This window comes from Aethalodelphis obliquidens, unplaced genomic scaffold (genome assembly GCF_003676395.1).
Source record: "Aethalodelphis obliquidens isolate GAN/ISIS:26980383/991018 unplaced genomic scaffold, ASM367639v1 scaffold6, whole genome shotgun sequence".
NCBI classification, from domain to species: Eukaryota; Metazoa; Chordata; class Mammalia; order Artiodactyla; family Delphinidae; genus Aethalodelphis; species Aethalodelphis obliquidens.
The window spans coordinates 72,233,020-72,254,912 of record NW_020837950.1 but is presented as its reverse complement, the minus strand read 5'-3'; the positions used below and the strand labels follow the sequence as shown (position 1 = coordinate 72,254,912).

Below are 21,893 nucleotides of genomic sequence, written 5' to 3'. Positions count from 1 at the left end.
GGGTGGGTGGATGGTTGGATGGATGGATGCATGGATGCATGGATGCATGGATGCATGGATGGACGGATGGGTGGATGGATGGGTGGATGGATGGGTGGGTGGATGGTTGGTTGGATGGATGGATGGATGGATGGATGGATGGATGGATGGATGGATGGGTGGATGGATGGGTGGATGGATGGGTGGGTGGGTGGATGGTTGGTTGGAAGGATGGGTGGATGGATGGACGGATGGATAATGGGTGGGTGGGTCGATGAATGGATGGGTGGATGGATGGGTGGATGAACAGCAAATTCTGGAGCCTAGTTCTCTGACTGCATCTTCTTGAACTCTTCTTCTTGTGCAGACTGGACTTGCGTATACTTCCCACCAGCCTAGGACTGGGTCTGGATCTCTTCTGTCTTTGCACAGTGTCTAGCTCAGCCCGTCAGCTCTGGGGCCAGGCCTCTTCCTCTCTGGCTCTCCACATCCCCTCTGGGAGAATTCCTCGGTGCCCAAGTTCTAGCTGACACATGCTGCACAGGCGTCTCCAGCCCAGCGCTTCCTCCAAGCTCCTCGCTCACACATCCAAATGTCTGCTTCCCACTCGACGTCTCAAGGTTCTCCAAGATCAACATGCTCCAGAGAAAATTCATTATTTTTACCCACAAACCCACTCCTCCCCCAGCATCTCCGGCTTCAGAGGGGTGACCCCACTGTTCCCATTGCTGAAACCCGACTACCACAGTCCAGACCTCCATCACCCCTCACCTGGATGACGGCAGTGGCCTCCAGCTGGGTCTCCTCCTACCCCACCATAGGAGACCTTTTCAAATACAACCCCAGTGTTGTCATTCTCTGTTTAACACCCTTTATTAGTTTCCATCTCTCTTGGGAGTCAATGACTGTTAAGATGTTAGTGGAGTGTGTAATACACAGACTGTTTCCAGAACTCTTAAACCACTTTAGATGCACCTTTTGCTAGTGGGCAATTGCTATGTTAATTGCAAACCATCTCATCTATTCCTTTTGAACAGTTTCCCCAGATGGCTCTGCAACCACGCTGGCTTTCCTCCAGCTCTCTCAGCCTCAGGACCTTTGCACCTGCTGTTTCCTCCCCACCTTTCACCTATGTAACTCCTGCCTTCGGATTTTGGCTCAAGTGCCCCTTTTGCATGGAGAACTCCCCATAACCCTCTGCCAGAGCGACTTTTAAAGCAATGTGTTCTCCTAACACTTGTGCATTACCTCCACCACCAGGGTTTGCTTGAGTCAATGCCACTTTCCCTCAGGGGAAGGAGAGCATGCGTGCTGTTTTGTTCCTTTTCTTATCTCCAACACTAAATAATTGACGGATGAGTGAGAACGGGGTGCTTTTCCCAAATGTTGGCTTTGGGTGGAGAGATTCCCAGGGCACCACTGAGTGGACCCCACTTTGGATCTTCCTCACCCGCCTGCCTGCACAGGCTGGTGAGGGTGCTGGCGTTTTCCTCCGGGTTCCGCCAGCCCACGCAGGTGGGCGGGGAGTTGTGTGTCTCTGCTAGAAAGCACCATCAGAACGCTGCCCGCGGTAAGTCATTCCCAGACAATTTCGGAGGCGGTTGTACATAACTGCTCCTCGGGAAAGTGGCCATTAAAACGAGGCAGTTTAACAGCGACCCACTCACCCAGCCGGAGGTTCTGAAATGGTCCGTCTCATGCAATTACCATCACGTTCATGCACAGGGTGTGTTTATCCTGAAGGGGTCCCAGCAGGTCGTCTGCGTGTTTTGGATCTGAACTCCGGCTTCCAGGAGAGGCGTAAACAGGACACGCACCTGGACGATGCTTCTCCGTCCTCCTCCTGTGATCAGCCCAGTGATCTGCCGGGCCAAGTGGAGGATTCCGGGCAGAGTTACGGCTGTGACGACTTCTCTGCATTTTCCCCTGAGCCTCAGCACCTCAGCCTCCAAGCACTTAGCTTGCATCCCTCACACCTGTCCACACACACCCGTCCCTACACACCTGTCTCTCCACACCAGGACATTTATGTCATCAAGCCTCTCTCAAGTGCCCTGATCTCCCTGCTTTCCCTCGCGTGGCCAGCTCAGCCCACGTGGCATTTCTCTCAGGGATCTGGCCTTCCTTGAGGCTCCCACAAATCTCAACGTTGCAAAGCCCGACGTTGGCACTTAATTCCGTGTCTCTGCCTGGTATCCAAATGCCCCGCTCTATCCACAAGCATACGTAAGCGTTCAAGTTTTCCATCTCCTTCAAGATTTGAGCTTTGTCTTGTTGGAGAAATCCTTCCTTATGACAAGGTCGGGAGAATATTCCCCTGTTTCATCTTCTAAGAGATGTATGGGTTTGTCTTTCATGTACAGGTGTCTATTTCACCGGAAATGAATGTTACGTAGTGAGGATGGGGGTTCAGTCTCACTTATTTTCAAGGGCATCACCCATTGCCCTGCCACCATGTTAAATACTCCATCCCTAGCCCCGCCAACCAGCAGGGCCTAAGGTTTCTGGACGTATCTGGGTCTGTCTCTGGGCACTAGATTTGGTCCCATCGGTCAATCTGTCTTTCCAAAGTATGCCAGTCGTTGTGATGATTCTGGGTGTTTTCAGTAAAGCCAGGCACCTGCTTTGCTCTTGAGGGGCGTTGAGCCTTCTTCGGCCATTCTCGGTCCTTTGCTCTTCGATATTCATTTCCAAATCCGCTCGCTAAGTTCAAACAAAACGAAACGACTCCAAACCTACTGGTGTTTTCACGCAGAATTGCATTGTCTACAGATATGTTTGAGAAGAACCGACTTCTTTACTAAGTTGGTTTCCCCCCGACCCATCAACACAGTATAGTCCTCCTTTCCTGGCATCTTCTTAAATGTGTTTAAATAACTTTCTATACTTTTGTTCACAAAAAACATGTCCTGAGGACAGTGCAGGCACCTTTTTCATCTTTCTATTTCCACATATTCTAAATAGTTTACCTCTAACTACTTCAAAGGTGTTTGTTAAGTCTACCTGGGGACTTGAAACTTTACTGGTGGTATGTCTAGCACCAGAGTCACCTCCCAGGGAAGATGTTCTCAGAAAGAGGGCTGGGATGGGTCAGCATAGAGAGGATATGATGGGGGGGGGGGGCGGTCCTTCTCTAGTCCCTCAAATAATATCATAATGTCACTCACTGGTGTCATCTAACCATCCGTGATGAGAAACACCTTTCACACGTCACAGCTGGCAAAGCATCTTCCAGTTCCCAGTATTCAATCCTCCAGCATCAGAAGGGCATCAGGTGAGACCCCCGGGAGTATTTTAAAGCAGGTGAGGTTCCCCCTTTGGCGTCCTGCGTCCCCGGTCCATCCCTCCCAGGAGGCTGAGCGCTCAAGGGCAAGGAGTCAAGGTCTACTTCACGGTCATGAGTGATGTGTGACTTACATCAGCTGCGCTGTTCTAAACACTTCCTTGCTGTGTCACGCACTCCTGTCTCTTGCCACATGGTCGTTTTACTTGCATTTATCTTCTCCAGGGATGTGGGCAGTGAACTCTCTGATTGGACTCCACTAAAGATTATTTAAAGTTTCTAAAGAATATTCTTCAGTTTATGTTTTTTCCAAAATAAGGAACGAAGCGTGGCTTTGACTTCCCTCGATGTCTGGAAAGGAGTCTGGAAGCTTCTCTCCCACCTTCATCTTCCTCCTCCCGTTTCCCAGCATCACAGTCCTTATTACTATTAACCAGATTTCGGAGGAAAGCTTTTCCTTTCCAAAAAATATATTTTTGACATGTGCATTTTGTTTCTATCCATTGTTACAACACCTGTTTGAGCTGCATCTGGTGTCTACCTGGCCTCAGTCCTCCCCTGCTTCTACGCCAGACCTTCTCGGCCTTCAACTGCCCTCAGCTTAACCCATCTCTCTGCTGCCAGAAGATGTCTTCAGGGCATTTCCCTTTCGAGACTGATGCCTGGCCATATAAGTTAGAGGCCTTGGTATTCCCTAAACCTACACATGACAGCTGAGCTGGGGATTAAATTCTGAGATCCCAGCTTTTCCGTACTTATCTGCAGACCTCGAAATCCATTCTATTGTTATTATTATTTTTTTTTCCCGTATGCGGGCCTCTCACTGTTGTGGCCTCTCCCGTTGCGGAGCACAGGCTCCGGACGCGCAGGCTCAGCGACCATGGCTCACAGGCCCAGCCGCTCCGCGGCATGTGGGATCCCCCCGGACCGGGGCACGAACCCGTGTCCCCTGCATCGGCAGGCGGACTCTCAACCACTGCGCCACCAGGGAAGCCCCATTCTATTATTTTGAAATTTAATACTGAAAACATGTCTGTAGTGGCCTGGCTTTCATTCTTTTATAAACAATTTTTCTCTTTTGAGAAAAAAGACATTTTCCTCTCGTAATTAAAGAAAACAATTCAGAATGTGAGGGAGGCTTAACAAGGACTTTTTTATTTCTCTGAAAAACTCACCCACTCCCCAAACCCCACCCCTCAATCTTTGATCACTGCTTCTGGTCCCTTTGCTCCAGATTCTTATTTGGATACGCCTGTAGTTCTCTGGCAGGCCCTCTCTCTCCTTCCCTGTGTAGCATCTTCCTTCTTATGACCCTGTTGTCTCCAGCCTCTTTTTTGTGTGTGTGTGGTACTGTTGTGGCTTCTCCACTGTCGTGGCCTCTCCCGTTGCGGAGCACAGGCTCCGGACGCGCAGGCTCAGCGGCCATGGCTCACGGGCCTAGCCGCTCCGCGGCATGTGGGATCTTCCCGGACCGGGGCACGAACCCGCGTCCCCTGCATCAGCAGACGGACTCTCAACCACTGCGCCACCAGGGAAGCCCCTCGAGCCTCTTTATTCGTGAGAACTTCCGGAGTTTCTCCTCCGCATCACTGATTCATTTTCCCCGTGGTGTCCATCCTGCCTCCTCACGCCTCTGAGATGCCCTTGGTCTGTCATTGAAATTTTGGTGTCTTACAAGCGTTCCTTAACACCCTCGCTCCCTTCCCACTTCTTCCTTCTCTCTGGGAGCTGCATTTCATCACTGTCCTTTCTCCTAAACTTCCGCCTTCCACCCACACTGACTGTCCTGCAGGGACCGCGAACCACAGGACGTAATCTCCCCACAGAGGTACCCACACCCCACTCCTGCCTTATAGGCTGTGCAAGTACAGAGGCTCGGGGTGTAGGTGGGGCAGAGGGAGGGAACAGCATGCCTTCGCCGAGATGCCCACCCAGCTGGGCCTTTGATGGAGGGTTTCCCAGCCTCTTGCTGGTGGGCAGGGCTGCTCTGGTTCACGAGCGCTCTGCTAAGTGGAAGGTCTCAGGTCCTAGCTTGGTCTCAGGTCCCAGCTTGGTCTCTGTTTCTGGCATTTTATCTATGCTCCTTCTTCCCAGTCGGTTTACGGGGAACTTGAGGAAGCCTGGGGCAGTGGCTGACACTGTTTTGTCTGAGAAATCAGTGCCGTGGTCTAGAGATACCCCTACCCTGGCAGCCTTCCTGTCCCCATCCAGGTTTTTTATTTTTATTTTTTGGCCACTCCGCGCAGCATGGGGGATCTTAGTTCCCCTTCCAGGGATCGAACCCGTGCCCCCCCTGCATTGGAAGCGCAGAGTCTTAACCACTGGACCAGCAGGGAAGTCCCAACCACCAGCCAGGTTTCAGCACAGGATCACCCTCTATGCCTCGGTGAAAGTGCTGGTGGCCAGGGGGGCAAAGACCCCTTCCTGGGGATCTTTATCTTCTATGCAAAGGCCAGGAAAACGACTGGTCAACTCAGAGAACAGAAACCCCAGTGACATCACACACACCACTGAGGACCCTTAGAAACTTCCTGTGCTCGTCTCACGAGGGCCCTCGCTCTAGGGGAGAAAAGGTATTTATTTCCCTGCCGGTGAGGGAGATGGCCACATTTTGCTAAAAGTATCACAGGACTTTGGAGGACATACACTGGCTAATTGATGTGGGACAAATAACGATTTAATAGCTTTCTAATTACATGACAATTAGAATTCCTATCTGGCTGTGTCCTTAGGTATCTATGGGCTGCGCGGAGCAGTTACGGCGTCTGCAACCATTAAGAGCACCAGGATCCGTGGGGCGGGCAGCGCTGACAGCTACAGAGCATGATTGCCCGTGTAATTATTCTCCTGTACCTGAGTGATTACGTGGTGGTATTATTTGTGTGGTATTACAGTTTATTCCTATACCTAATCACAGTCTCCTTTCACGGACTGGGACCCGGCCCAGGAGGTGCTGATCGATTTTTTAAAATAACATAAAAGTCATCTGATGAGCAGCTTGGCTACCAGGCTGCCTTGTGTTCACACGGAGAGGCGGCCAAGGTCTGGGGGGAGGGAGTTGGGAATTCACACCAGACACCAAGTTCATGGCGGCAAAGCCCACCCAGCCCGACCGTGAGACATGAGACGGGAGGACGGCTGCCCTTGGCGCTGTGCCCACTTGGGTGGGCTCCTGGCTGCCACGTGGCGCCGTGGTCTCTGCTTGGCGCCCCGCTGCAGGTTCCAGCCCTCGGCCACCCTCTGGCCCAGCATGCGTGACCCACCCGTGTTAGGACCGCCCGTGTCCTCGTCTGTCGGCTCTCCTGGACTTTGAGACTCACCGTGGCAGGGCCTTAGGAGGATCCTTATTTTTTTCGGTAGCGCACAGAGTAGGGGGTCACCGTGTACCCACCAAACCGGGCTGGAGGGACAGGCCCCACCGAGCTCTGGCCCGAGAATCCCATTTATAAAAGCAATCCTTTCTCGGGGTAGGAACGAGGGGAGGATGGGCTGAGAGATTCAGGCCCGCGATAGCAAAGTTATTTTCCCTTAAGAATTTCAATCACGTTTTTTAGAGCTCCATCCGGCATCTCTTGCATGGCAAGCTAGAAGCAATGAAGGGGGTGGTCATAAAACTTCAGGAACAGAGTAGCAGGAAGGAGAGGCCAAGTCCCTGGTAGTCGCTGCACCTGTTAGCGCAATTATTAAAGCTCGACCTTGATCAGACATCCCACGTAGACAACAAAGGCTGAGACAGAGGCTGGGCAGGTGGCCCCCTGGCCCCCAGCAGCCCTGTCCCCACTCTGGGGCTCTCTTGCCGGTCCAGGGTGCTAGATCTTTGACCTGAACAAGGATGAGCGCCCGCAGCCTGGGAAGTGCGGGTCACGGTTCCCCATTTAGCAGGCGCGCCGCTCTCTCCAGACTGCGGGAGGAAGCGTCCCTCCAAAGACGGTGAGTGGCGAGCGTGTGCCAAAGGTTCGAACTTGCTCAAGGTGACAGCGCCGAGGATGGTGGGTCTCAGGTCTGCAGTCCTTGCCTCCCGGGTGGGAGCCTCTGTGGCCACAGCACCTCGAGGTGTCCCTCGTATGGAGAAAGGGTGGAGGGAGGTGACGTGGGTTGGGATCCTGCTGTGGGGCGTCTCTCCCACTGAAATGCTAGGGAAGGGGACAGCGGGTGCCGGGAGCGTGTGATGTTTCCTGTAGCTGCTGTAACAGCGTCACAAACTTAGTGGCTGTGAACAAGCCCAATGTATTACCTTACCGTTCTGGAATCAGACGTCTGCAATGAAGCTTATGGGGCTTAAATCAAGTTGTCAAAGTGTCAAAATGTCAGTGAGGCTGGTTCCTTCTGGAGGCCCCAGAGGAGAATCTATTTCCTTCCTTCTCCAGCTTCTCGAGGCGCCCGCATTCCTTGGCTCGTGGCCCCTCCTCTGTCTTCAAGCCAGCAGCGCAGTGTCTTCAGTCTCTCACTCGGACCCTCTGATAAGGACCCTTGTGATGACACCGGGCCCACCCGGATAATCCAGGATAATCTCCCATCTCAATATCCTTAACCTAATCCCGTCTGCAGAATCCCTGTTCCCACCCATTTATGGTGACATTCATAGGTTGGGGGATTTAGGATGGGGGCGTCTTTAGGGGACCTTATTCAGCCCCCAACGGTGCACAGCAGCTATGCCCCCGTGGGCCTGCCGTCATCCATCTGTGTCACAGAGGAACCAGGAGGCCCAGGCGTTACGTAACAGGTCCAAGGGCACCCTGGCTGACAAACAGGAGGGTCACGTTGGAACCAACGTTGTCTCTTACCGTACCCTGTGGTCCCCTGTCAGAAAGATGGACAGAGGGGCTCGGACACTTGGACCTTTTATTTCCCCCTTAGGACAAAGGACGTGCAGTCACAGGCACCCACTCCCGTTTATTTGGGGAGACTCTCCCACCTCCCACTGTCACCCTGGGACCATCCGTCAAGGCCCCTCTGCCTTCACAAGTGGCAAGTCCACGATCTCTCGGAGACACGCGGGTGGGTGACGCTGGGTTCTTTGCCCCTGCAGCCTCCCTGCCCTTTGCCGGCCACTTTCCTGGGGTTCTAATTCCATCTGACGTCTTTCCAGTAAAGATCCCTCTGCTGCTGCAGGCTTGCACTGGCTTCTGCTAACCGCCACCAAAGCCCCACAGCCACAAAAAGCTGCAGTGCTGGGGGACCATGGACTTGCAGGAGGCTGACATTCCTCTTGCAGGTGCAGAAGCTGAGGCCCAGAGAGATGCTGTCCTCTGCAGGCAGCCCTGGAGGACAAGGCAGGGGCAGGCCCGGAACCCAGGTCCCCACTGACTCCAACCTTTACCCCCCACAGCACGGTGTTAGGGTTGCTCAGGGCCAGGGAGCCCCCCTGGCGTGCGCGCGCACGCACACACACACACACACACACACACACGAGGAACAAAAAGACACTGTCTCCCTGCATTGTAAACAGGAGTGGCCTTGCAAACAGGTTCATCTGGACCATTTTTCTAGATTCCACATATATGCGTTAATATACGATGTTTGTTTTTCTCTTTCTGACTTACTTCACTCTCTATGACAGTCTCTAGGTCCATCCACATCTCTACAAATGACCCAATTTCGCTCCTTTTTATGGCCGAGTAATATTCCATTGTATATATGTGCCACATCTTCTTTATAGAGACACAGACATAGAGAACAAACATAGGGACACCACCAAGCGGGGAAAGGGGGGGGATGAATTGGGAGTTTGGGGTTGACATATACACACTAACTAATAGTATAAAATAGATAACTAATGAGAACCTGTAGCACAGGGAACTCTACTTCACTGTGCTGTACAGTAGAAACAAACACAACATTGTAAAACAACTATACCCCAATAAAAAAAAAAAAAGAGGAGTGGCTATCTCCGGTCACCACCAGCCCTCCCCCAGCCCTGTCACCGGCAGATCTGTGTTTGAGCTATGTTGGACTCATTCCAGTCTTTGGGAACAAACGCTAGGGCTCACTCCATCTCCTGACGCCATCCCCCTGTCCCCACGCCCCCAGCGCTGGGAGCTGATGTGGCACATTCTAGTCAGTTCCCAGGGGCCCATGATGTGGTTGTCCTGAACGGGCCTGGGCAGTAAAGTTGGATAAGATGTGGCGCTGGCCCAGGAGGAGCCTCCACTGGTCTGGAGAGAATGGATGAGACGGACCCTGACAACGAGCCCTCTGCAGACAGTGGGCTGTGGGTGCTCACGGGAGGGAACAGGCGTTAACTGAGCACCTACTACACGCCCAGGCGGGTGCTGGGCCCTTCATAAGCTTTGACATATTTTTTCTTTCCCGTGCAGAGCGCATCATGTCACATTGAGGACACAGGGTCTCGAGAGGCCAGTGGCTGCCCAGGTTCACCCCACCCCAGTAAGAGCAGGGGATGTGACCAGTGACAGGTAGGTTATCAGTGCCCCAGGTCCTCGCCTGGGTTCAGGGCCTGCTGGCATGGGGAACCCTCCCCCCGCCCACAGCTCCTCACACAAAGCCCCCCACCCCCATTGGGGTCCACATCTGGAACGCTGTGAGGGTAGGGCACCTCCATGGGAAAGCAAGTTGTGACAAGGCTGGCTGTGAGGTCTTTCTTTCAAGCTAAAAATATACACTTACTGCTGAGTTGCAAGAGGCAAGAAGAGGGAGTTTGAGATTTGAAAGAAAAATTCCTCAAATAAGGAATGATTTTTTTTTTTAACAGTATAGTTAGAAGAAACTCAACAGAAGCAATGTCAGTAAACGCTGGTTGATGCGGACACGTGGGCTGTTCTTTCTTCCACCTGCTCTTGTTCACAAAACCTTGCTTGCCAGGCTTGAGGACCCATCTTCCCTTCACTATATTCCACTTGGGTGGGCTGACCCTGCCCCCCAGAGAACACATGACCGGACCTGGCCAATCAGAGCACCAGCTCCCTCTGGCCACACCCACTGCTTCAGGAACAGGTCACATGATCCCAGCCCAGCCAATGGGAGTCTTCCTTAGGATCTGTGCTGAAACTACTGGGAAAGGACCCCTGCTCCTTCTGAGATCATGGTGCCAAGGATCACATGTGCCTGGAGCTGCCAGAGGTCATCTTTTCCACCAAACAACCCAACTGTGCCTGAAACTCAAGCCTAAGCTCAGGAGAGCAGAGCCGAGAGGTGGGGAGAGACAGACTGATTCTTGATCTGATTCCGGATCAAGCCGTGCCTGAAGGAAGCCCTGCCCCTGGTCTTCACAGTTACATAAGCCAATGTATTACTCTTCTTGTTTGAGTGACTTCATATTACTTGCAATCAAACGAGCCAGCATGGTGGGGGGTATTTATTTGGTGGCTGGTTTGTCAAAGGAAGACGAGTAGAACAGAAAACACTAGAAATAAAAGGCCCCACAAAGGTCACGTGCAGACAGCTGCTGTGTGACATAGGTGCTGCCACTCTACCCCTTTGGCACCCAAGCCTGACACCACTGACCAATCAGGCCTCCTTCCCACTGCACGAACACGGCCCCAAGTCCTTCCCATAAACACCTGCAGAGAATGACACAGGTAGGTGCTGATATCCCTGTTTCCAGCCAACGTCTAGTTCAGAGAGAGGTGAAGTGGCTTGTCCCACTCTCCTCACTAATCAAGTCCATGTACGTACATGAGACACTCTGTTCCTTTGATTTATATTTTCCCTCGTGTCTGACGATTTCTCCTAGTGCGGGCAGCCACCGGATAAACCACACAACTCGCCGGATTCCCGGAAACCAGGGTATTTGCACATGCGGGGAGGAGAGGCACGGTCAGTACCTTTGTGAATGATAGAATGCAACGGCCAAAGCTGGGCGACAGGCACGTACCGGAAATATGCATACAAAGCGCTTTCCCTGGGCTTCCCTCTGCCTCACCGTGGATTTGCCCTGTACCCGCCACAGAGCCCGGGTGGCAGGGAGGGCGCAGTAAGAACCCCCGCCCAGACGGGGGTCCAGCTCCTCCACGCCTCCCACACTGCCCTGACCCAGAAGAATGACTTCATCTCTCTCAGCTGCAGGCTGCTCACCGGCAGGTGGAGGACACCTGTGGCTCAGCTGCTGTGTGGCTTCGGTGAATAACGATACACACACACGGCAACGCTCGCGGAACGGCAATGGCTCGGTGCCCGACCCCGTGCCCGGGACCCCGGAAAGCACCTCGTTCAACCTTTACAGAAACCCTGTGATGAGGAAGCCCATTTTACCAACAAGGCTCAGAGGGGCCCAGGAAATATCCCCAAGTCCCAGTCCTTCCTAGATCCAGGACCTGCGTCTCCACTGCTGGGAGGTAGAGGAGCCGCACCCTCCTCTCGCCGGGGCTGCTGTCAACGCCCCACCCCGCCTGAGCCAGCGGCACCACGCCCTCCAGTGTCATCCACGGCCACACGCCTGCCCACTGTTTTCCGTCCAGGCCCTCACATTACAAAGCTCCTTCCATTCCGAGGAGAAGCCCTTCGACCCTCGCCCCAGATGGCAATGGGACCAAAAGGGTGTGGGACGACCTGGACCCCAGTGGAACCCCATGGTGCCTGGCTCTCCACGGGCTCAGACACCGCAGTATTCTCAGGTCCCTGGCAGCCTGGGGACCCTGGGACCCTGGGTAGTGCATGAGTTTCTTATGGTTGCTGTGGTAAATTACTACAGCTTCAGGGCTACAGTAACACAGGTGTATCATCTTACAGTTCTCCAGGTCTGAGTACCAGATCAGTGTCGCTGGGCTGAAGCCCAGGTGTGGGCAGGGCCGCTTCCCTTCTGAAGGCTCCAGGGGAGAATCCACTCCCAGCCTTTCCCACCTCCTAGAGCTGCCCACGTTCCTTGCCTCGCGGCCTCTCCCGTCTTTAAAGCCAGCAGCGCAGCATCTTCCAGTCTCCCCGCTCCCTTCTCTCCCCTACTCCCCCTACCACCCTGTGACCTTCTGCTTCCAATGTCACGTCTCCTTCCCTGATCCCCCTGCCTCCTCTTACAAGGATTACTGTGACAACGGTGGGCCCAGGGGATAATCCAGGATCATCTCCCCATCTCAAGATGCTTAGCTTAATCACATCTGCACGGTCCTCTTTGCCACGAGAGGTAACATAGTCACAGGTTCTGAGGATTCGGATGTGGACATCTTTGGGGGTCATTATTTGGCCCTAGCAAGGGGATGGAGAGGTGTCGTCTGTCCTAACTGCCTTAGGGGAGGTGTGGCCCGGGGAGGGTGTACCCTGAACTGGAGGAACACGGGGAAGGGCCTGAGCTGGAAGGGATCACCACTTCTGATAGCCAGCTGGTCAGAGGGCACGGGCCTGTGGGCTGGGGAGGCGGGCAGTTTGGGCTTCACACGAAGAACAACAGAAGGCCAGGCGGCCCGGGCAGAGCTGAGCTCTGGAAGCTGAGGGACGCAGGTTAGGGGGGACTGGGGTGATGGCGGGAGGTCACTGGGCTGAGCCAGGTCAGAGGAAGGGTAGCTTGGGCGGGGGTGGCAGAGGACATGGAGAGAGGCCCAGGGCACTGGCAGGAGTCCACAGTGGGTGGGGTGTGGAGGGTGAGGAACTTGGCAGTGCAGAGGACCACGCTTGGGCTTCTGCCCGTGTGCCCGCGGGGATGTGGCACCAGCTGTGGGGAAAGGCCTGGAGAAGGCCAGCTTACACGTCAGGATAGGAGTTGATCTTGCAGCCACGGGGTGGAGCCATGGGGGAAAAATTCAACAAAGGTGCTGATGCAAAAAAAAGAAAAACAAAGATTCCGGAAGCTGGAGGCGCTCTTAACCTATCCAGGGCCTCCTCGCGGTGACTGGGCTTCCCCCACTGCGGAAATCACTGTCAATTTTAAGTCGTTTTTACCAGGCTATGGTCCTTCAAGTTTCCTAAGAGCCTCCATGCACAAGGACAAACGCATCATCTGCCACTCTTTTCTGAGCACTTGCCTTTGAAGGGAAGAGGGGTGAAATTCGGGCTGTGGCCAACAGCTGATCAGAAGCAGGTTCCTTAAGCCCGGCTCTCACTTTACGGGGATGCTGGGCGGGGATACCGTGGGAAACTAGGATGGGGTCTGCGCTGAGTCAGTGCACTCGGCCCGGAGGCAGCATCCCTTCCCACACCGGCCGCACAGGACACAGTCGATGACCTTCAGTGCCACGCGGCTTGGTCAGCCTGTGTTCGTGGGTCCCCCTGGTGGCCCTCAGGCATGAGGGAGATAAACCCATCACCTGCTCTCCCATCCAGATGACAGCACCACCCATTATGTACCTCGTACTGAGCCAGCCAGGGCTTCTGTCACTGCGATGGAGGCCACGTCCAATATAGAGACGGGGCCATGATGGGCCAGGAGGGGGGTCCACGCTACAGGTGAGGAGGAGAGAACTTTCCCACTCTGGGGTCCCCCTCTGGGCGGGCCGGCGTTGCAGCTGAGCAAGCACCTCATCCCCCAGCCATCCGGGGCGGGGGAGAAAGAGCAGGATGCAGGGGACCGGGGTCAACGCCCACTCGCTGTCGCCGACCTGGAGACCAAGCCCGAGCCCCTCAAAGTGTCTGAGCTCCCCGGGATGGCGATCCCCCACCTCCCCGGTCTCCGTGATGCAGCAAGGTGGTTCTGGGCCAAGGACACACACCCTGGTTTGCCCTGAAGACAGAGCCAGCCGAAGGCTTCAGTTTATGGGTCAAGTGAGGGCAGCAGGTCTAGCAAACACCAGGGTCTCCCAGGGCCCGCAGCGACGGGAGAGTGGACTCACGTGACGTGGGGCCCCGAGAGACACGTGCACGTCCCGCTCGCCACCCCATCGCCTCACTCCGTGAGGCTCTGTTTTCTCATCTCTAACATGTCAGCTGCAGTCACTGCCTTGGGGTGCCGCTGTGCCCCTGGATGATTCCCCATCGCTCTCGCCTCCCCGGCCCCAGCCCGGCCTCTCTCCCTCTCACTCCACCCGGCCCAGATGGACGGACACGTGCACACACAGAGCACTGAGCAGAACACAGTAGGTGTGCATCAGGGGGTCCCTGGGATGCCGCGAAAGAGGATGAAGCCCCTGACACACAGGTGGGGGCCCCGAGACGCCCCCGGGATGGCCCTCTTACATTCTACTTAATTTTGTGGTTGTGGCGTTTGGGGTTTCAGAATCCGCACCATCTGCAGAAGACAGAGTAAATCCGGAGTCTCTTCCCCTCTCTGTTTATTAGTTCCAGAGACCGGAGCCCAGGAGACGTGTTTTCTGAGAAAACGTTTTTTCCCTTTCTCTCCTCTCTCCTGCAACAACCTACTGGCTTTAAGAGGGCATCATTTTCCACACATTAGCTGAAGTTTCGAGAGTTTCGCTCTATTTCTGAGACAGAAGCTCTGTATACCGACAGGCCCAATTGAGCCATTTTTCTCATGGACAGGAGAGGACACTCAGTGCTCCGGGGAAATGGAGCACGGAGCACATCGCCGACTGGAAGCGAAGGCTCGTGCGGCACCAGGTCTACTTCCCAGCCCCCGCAGGCCCCCGCAATCGGGCTTGTCTTCCCACCGGACAGGGGCTCCCACCCCTGGTAACTGATCTCAGGGCATCTGGCCACGCCCCGAGCGCCAATCCGGGGACGGGGGTGACACCTGGGGACAGTGCGGGCGGGGTTCGGGAGTCCTGGCTTTACCCTCAGAGAGCTGGGGGGGCGGGGGGTCAGACTCCACCCCATCTGCCTCGTCCTGTGTGCCGAGGCTGACCAGAGAACCCCGGAACAGGAAAGAGGCCTGAGGGGAGCCCCCTGAGAGCCCACCCCATGGAACCAGAGCCGCAGCGGGCACACACGGCTCTTCTGTGCTGCCAGCCCTGACTGGTCTCCTGCTCCGGCCTGGCCACGCTGAGGGCCTCCTGGCCATCACCTCTGGAGGCTGCAGGCCAATGGACACAGTGTACCCCATCCTGGGCTCTTCATGCTCCCCCTAAGGTCTACCGCCTCTCCAGGGCCTCCCCTGTATCAGGAAACAGCACCCCCATTCACCCACTGCTCATACCAGAAGACTGGGGGCATCATCTGATCACAGCATGTCTCCTGACCGTGTCCCTGCCCTCGCCATGAACCTGCCCACCCAGGATCAGCCTCACCATTGCTCACCTGGACCCCACAGGTGTCGGAGCCACACAGATGCCCATCAGATGGCTGAATGAGTGGATGGATGGGTGGGTGGGTGGATGGATGGGTGGGTGGGTGGATGGCTAGATGGGTGGGTGGGTGGGTGGGTGGATGGATGGGTGGATGGGTGGCTAGATGGGTGGGTGGGTGGATGGCTAGATGGGTGGGTGGATGGATGGCTGGATGGGTGGGTGGGTGGGTGGGTGGATGGCTGGATGGGTGGGTGGGTGGATGGATGGGTGAGTGGGTGGATGGATGGATGGATGGGTGAGTGGGTGGATGGATGGATGGGTGGATGGATGGGTGGGTGGATGGGTGGATGGATGGATGGGTGGATGGGTGGGTGGATGGGTGGATGGATGGATGGGTGGATGGATGGATGGGTGGATGGGTGGGTGGAAGGGTGGATGGATGGGTGGGTGGGTGGATGGATGGATGGGTGGGTGGATGGATGCATGGGTGAAGAGTGGACTCTCCTTCAGTCCACGCCAGCCTCCCCACCACAACAAAAGAACTTTCTTAAAAGATAAGCAAACCAGCACATCTGATCTCATCCCATGGACCCTTTCAGCCTCGTCCTTGAGAACAGCCCACTCGGGGCTCCCAGGGAGGCCTGGGTCCCCCCACCAACGGCCTGCGTGCATCCTGCCTGGAGAGTGTCATCCAGGCATGGCTTCAGTTTGCAAGCATGCAGGAGCACAGGGTGCCATGAATGCCCCCTGGCAGGCAAAAATCTACAGCAGAAACAAGAATCAACAAGGCCTGCCCACCTCCCACCCCAGAGAACTAGTGCTGTGGGTGCCCAGCCCCCCCTCACGTTGATGGAGCACACACCAAGAGGGTGCACCTGGCATCTCCGAGTGCTTCACGTTCAGTGGCAGCCCCGGTCCAGGCCCAGGTCCCAGGGTCTGGGGAGGCGTCCTGAGCGTAAGCGCTAAATGTGAGGGCACGGCACCAGGGCGCCCATGTCCCTGTGCCATGGAAAGCCACAGACGCCGATGTGGCCAGCTCTGCAGCCCAGATCAGATTACGGACACCCCTGAGCTTGCCGCCTTACGTTCAGTGTGCATCTCAAGCCCATTTTCTGACAATAGGGAGAAGGCGGGTCCTCCCAGGGTGACGGGAGGACAGAGTAGGGGTCCAGGCTCAGGCCTGATGGCAATGTTGGGCCTGGGAAAGATGCGCAGTGGCGAGGTTGGTCCTCTCAGAGCCCCCGCTGTGTGCCAGGCACTGTGTCTGCAGGCCCGTGCACTGGCCTGGCTCAGAGGTGGGGGCACTGAGCCCCCGATGCTGTACAACGCAGACACTGCATCTTCGACACGGGGGCCAGGCGCTGTGGTACATCGTGCATCATCTCATTTAATCCCCAAATTACACCTCAGAGAACCAGGAAGGGGAGACACCAGGATGCGAACCCCCTCAAAGCTGGGTTCCCACCACTCTGTGCCTCGGTCCCTTCCTCATGGCACGTCCTTGGTCAGATGTTTGGGCCGGAACAGGGAAGTGCTGGTCAACACTCGGGAAGAAGATTTCAAAGCAAAGTATAACACAGTTGCACAAGCATGTCAAAGAGAGGAGAAACCAACAAAACGAAGTCCTTGCTGCTTGGAACGCTTTCTAAACACACAGGCAGGTCCTGGGCTTCCAAGCTCCTGGAAACGGGGTCTGGGGATCCCGCAGGACACAGCGGGCAGCAAGTCTGCCAGGGGCTGCTACTCTCCATGTGAGGGGAACCGACAGAGATCGCCCCACCGAGCAGTCCTCTGAGCAACAGGAGGGTCTGCAGGTGGCCGTGTCCATGGGACGGAGCTAACCTCGGCTCCCTCCAGAGGCCCAACCACCACCATGCACCGCTGGGGCCAAAACAGGAAAGAAGACAGGGACTGATCCAAGGGGTCAGCTGCCAGGGAAGAGGGGGCGGGGCTCCACCCAGAAAGGGGTGGGGCCTCCACAGCAGGGCGGGGCCTCTGCGCTAGAGAAGAGTGGCCTCCACAGCAGGGAAGGGAAGGTTGCCTCCATACTAGAAAGGGGCGGGGCTGTGCCCCCACACCCTCTCCCCGTGCCATGGGGTTCTCGTGCTGAGTCAGAAATGTGCTCGTAGTCCAAAGCCAAATCGGGTACTCAGACAGCACGGAAGGCACACGGGGGATGCTGAGGGGTCCTCAGGGCCCCCAGGGTCTCAGGTCACGCCACGACAATGGTAGAATGCCTCGCCCATGGGCATCAAGGCGGGAGCTCTGATTATACTAGAGGCAAGACAAAAATAAAAGGGAATTCATTTTGTAAGACAGGTTGCAAAGTGGTCTCTTAAGAAGCTATAAAGTACTGCTTCGCCTGTAATTGTTGTTGAATGGACTCCTAATAGCGTTCACACCTTCCTGCAAAACCTATACATTACCGACAACTGGAGAGGTAGACCCTCAGCTCATGCTGAAGCAGGTGCCCCTGCAAATGAAGAACCCCATCTTTTCCCAGATCACACTCACTCTGGGGTAAACCTGTCCCGCTAGAGGCTGACTTTGGCCCCTTTTCTTATTCCTCCCACAAAAATGCAGCAGGAGAGGTTCGGTTTCCCAGGGCTCCACCAGAGCCTCAAAGGTTCAGGAAGGATCAAGTTGCTTGTCCAGTTCACCTTCATATCCCAGCGCCCGGCAAAGGACCCCAGCACATAGTAGGTGCTTCGGGACCCAGGGTTCTCACCCTCCAGCACCAAGCATGCAGCCTGGCACACAGTAGGACCTTGACCCACATCTGCTGAACGGATGGGGGTCAGATTGAGACAGAGCTCGGACATCTGGTGAAACCTGCCCTCTTGCGGAGGAGAAGCCGAGACACATGGTAAACAGAGCAGAGTCTGGGCTCTGCCCACGTGCATCTCATTCCCCAGCTGCTGCTCTTCCCCTGGGAGGAGACCAGGAGAGTCCAGAATGCCGGAGGTGCAAGGGGCTTTGGAGAACCCCCAGTTCAACCTCCTGATCTTATGGAGGGAGACACTGAGGCCTGGAGAAGAAACAGGATCTGCCCTGAGTCACACAGCTCAGCTGTGGTCAGATTGAGCCCTGTCCAGCCACAGCGGGTTACACACTCCCCACTTCCAGCACAGCAGGCTGCGCTGGGCTTGCACAGACATGGGGAACCCCATCTGCCCCCTGGAACTTTGCCCCAGGGTGCCTGGTGAGCTCAAAGTTATGACAGAGGGGGCTCTGGCATCGAGCAGAACTGGATTTAAATCCTTGCTCAATGCCAAGTACAGAGACACAATATGTTTGATCCATTGGTGACAGCTTTGCTACCTACCAGCTGGGTGACCTGGACTATTCTCCCAGCTTCCCCCGAGCCTCTGTTTTCTCATCTGGGCAATGCAGGTGATGACGTAAACCCCCCAGTCATGCCCCGCCTCCGCACAAATAAATGACTATGATTGACATCTGGTTCTGGCCTAGGGCCTGGCATACTGAGAATGATCGCCAGTGGGTGTCTTAGGAATTGAGAAGCTACAGATGAGCGAACAAATGAAGGCAATGACAGGGGGAAATGTTTCCTTTTATGAAATGGAAATCTCTTTCCCTGAAGGGGTCCCACCCCATCTCCAGTCCAGCCCACTGCACCCGTATTTCCTGAGTGTTGGCTGAGTGCTAGGGGCTGTGCACAGTTGAGGAGATGGACCTGAGTAAAATCCAGTCTCCACCAAGCAGTCTGCCTGAACTGCTTCCCGATCCCTAGGCCTGCCCTTCAGGAGTTGGAAGAGCAGCCCGTAGCCCCCAGATCTCCCCTCTACCTTCACCAGCCCCCGTGGCTTCCGGTTCTTTACTTGACATGGCCTCACATCAGCTTTTTCTGTGACAGGGACTGTGGCTTTTCTGCTCCTACATGCATTTACAACATAAGGTGACATTCACAGGTGCCAGAGATTGGAAAGGGGACACACTTGGGAGCTGTGACTCAGCGGATATCTTCAGTGGCAGAGTCATGAGTGAGGTTCTTTCAGCACTCCCCTGTCAATCTCCCCTCCATCATTGCCCCTGTTAAGAGACGAGACACCTTGGGACCTCCCTGCTGTCCCCTCACTGGAGGGTCATGGCAGAACTGGACTGAGGACAGGGCTCCCCGGCCTGGGTGCCGTCCCCCAGGCTACCCTACAAATGCGGGGTGCCCCATGCAACCCCAGGAAGGAGCCTCGGGCTCCACGCCTACAGGCCCCATCCAGGTGCAGGGGAGTCTGTGGATCAGGTGGGCGACTCGGCAATAGCGTCCACTCAGCGGGACCGGCTGTGGCTTGCGGCGCTCGCTCATTCATTCATTCATTCATGCATGCATTCATCCTTTAACATGGGCTGAGTGTTTGTGCTGGGCACAGCGGCCAACCAGACCCGGCCTCTATCCCCAGCGATATTTCCAGGCTAAGTGTCCAAATTATCAAAATAACCTCTCACAGGCACCGCCGATCACGTCCTATCTTCTTTTAAAGATGCACACGTCTCCCTGCCTCCATCCCTAACCCAGTGTTGCCCACAGAGGAGGTTCTGCTGAGCACCCCAGTCAGAGCCCCCAGCTCTCCATCTGCCCCGAGCCCCCAGGTAGCCAAAACTGATGCTTCACTCCTGGTGCCCTCTGCCTGCCGGGATGCCCTACGTGACCTAGAAGCCCCTTTGCTGAGCCCCGCCCATCATCTCATTAACCCCCGGCCACCCCCTTTACAGCAGGACACAGGCTCAGCAGCGGCTGCATTGCGCAGGACCAGGGTCTGTCTGGCCTCACTGCTGGCAGCCCAGCAGCCCTCCCTGACCTCACGCCTCAGAGACTCCCCGTTCTGTGACTGCCACTGTTGCCTCTGCCTTTCTAGTTTCCAAAGGAGGACATGGTGTTTGGGGCCGGCCCTGGAGCCACCGTCACATCTGGGCACCTGTGGGTCCTCCCAGCTGGTGACGGACGGCAGGGTCAGCTTGGAGGAAGCTTCCGGGACCGGGCTGGCTAGACAGATAGAAATTGGAGGACGTGCAGGAGATGGGCAGCATGGCCTCCCGTGTCCACTGCTGGCTGGAGTTTGGGGGTGATGGGGGGCCTCTGGCTTGGGTCAGCACCAGCCCGCGGCAGCCCTCCCTTGTCTCGCTCCAAATCACAGGGGCCCCAGGGAGAGAGATGACAGCGGGCAGGGAAGCAGGATGTCTGTCCTTGCCCCTTCCAAGCACTCAGCTCTCCTGGCCAGCGAAGGTCTCTGTTCTATGCACACGCTGCCGCACCCAGGCCTGGGCTAGGGTGCTGCCTGGGCATTTCCCTTGCTGCCCCCCCACGCCCCCCAAGAGAACCCCGTGGCTCAGAGAGCGGGGACGGCACGCGGGAAAAGCACTGAGCTCCCAGCAGAGCAAGGGCTGCATCCCAGCGCTGACCCCTCACCAGCCCGGGCTGGGGCCAACCAGACACGGGACGGGGACAGCTCGGGGAGCACGTGGGCTGAGCTGCGGGGAGTCGGGGTGGGGCGGTAGTTGGGGGGGTCATTCCCCCGTACTTGCTCTCACTCCTGCACAAGAAAACCCCTCAGCTCTGGACCCACATGAGGCTGGGGTCAAATCCAGGCCTCCCACCACCAGCCGTGTGATTAAGCGCTAAGTCTCACCTTCCTATGCCTCAGTTTTCTGCCCTGGAAAATGGGTTAATAACACCTCCTTCCTCGGCCCCTGTGGGACAGAGTGAGATGGTGCACGTGAAGTCCCCGAGCAGGGCCCAGGGAGACCCGGGCAAAACCAAACCCCTGCCCCTCTCTGTTCAGTCCCGAGTCCCCTCCGAGCAGGCACCGGTGTCCCTGTGAAGTCCCCCCTCTCCAGCAGCCCTCCCCACCTCTGCATTCCAATTCTGTCCATCAGGAAGCTTCAACCGCAGTACCAGTCAAGGAAGGGTGTTGGCAGAGGGGAGAGACCTGCTTCAGAAAGCGGACATCCCATTAAAAAGTGCCAATCAAGATTCCCTGGACAGCTCCCAGGGAATGGCAACGCACTTCAGTCCTCACGTTCCGAAACCTCTACGACGGGGCCTCGGTCCCTGCAGAACCTGCCAAGTTCACGCACACACCGACTCCTCTGAGCCCAATAACGTGCCGTCAGCGTGACCGGCAAACCCTCCGGCGCCCTCCGCATCCAGCCGTCTGGCCATGATGACTCTCTTCCCGGGACGCTCATCGGTCTACAGAGGTTTTCCGGGCTCTACGTGGCGTCAGAGCATCTATCGGTGCCCGTGGGCTGGGCTCTGGGTTCTAATCCCCAATGTCACAATTCTCTGCCGTGACATCCCATTTCCCAGGAGGAACCTCATCTGTCCAAGTTCCTCTCTGTCACCATGGTCTACTTCCCTGCATGGAGTCAAGTGCGCAGGATGGCTCTGACCTCAGTGCTTCCTCTGACCTCAGTCAGGTCCCGAGGTGGCTAGGAGGCAACCACGGCTTTGCAAAAGGGTCTTCTCACGGAACCTGGTGGAGGCGGCCGTAGCCTGGAAACGACAAAGTTCCCTGATCCCACAGTCAGGCAGAGAGCAGAGTCAGAAGACA

At 55.9% G+C, this 21,893-nt stretch overlaps 1 protein-coding gene across 1 annotated transcript in view; it reads right to left on the bottom strand.

The window, feature by feature from the left end:
• SORCS2 (sortilin related VPS10 domain containing receptor 2) overlaps positions 1-21,893 on the bottom strand; it is a 183,848-nt gene that overhangs the window by 161,066 nt on the left and 889 nt on the right. The gene's annotated exons all lie outside the window — the stretch shown is intronic.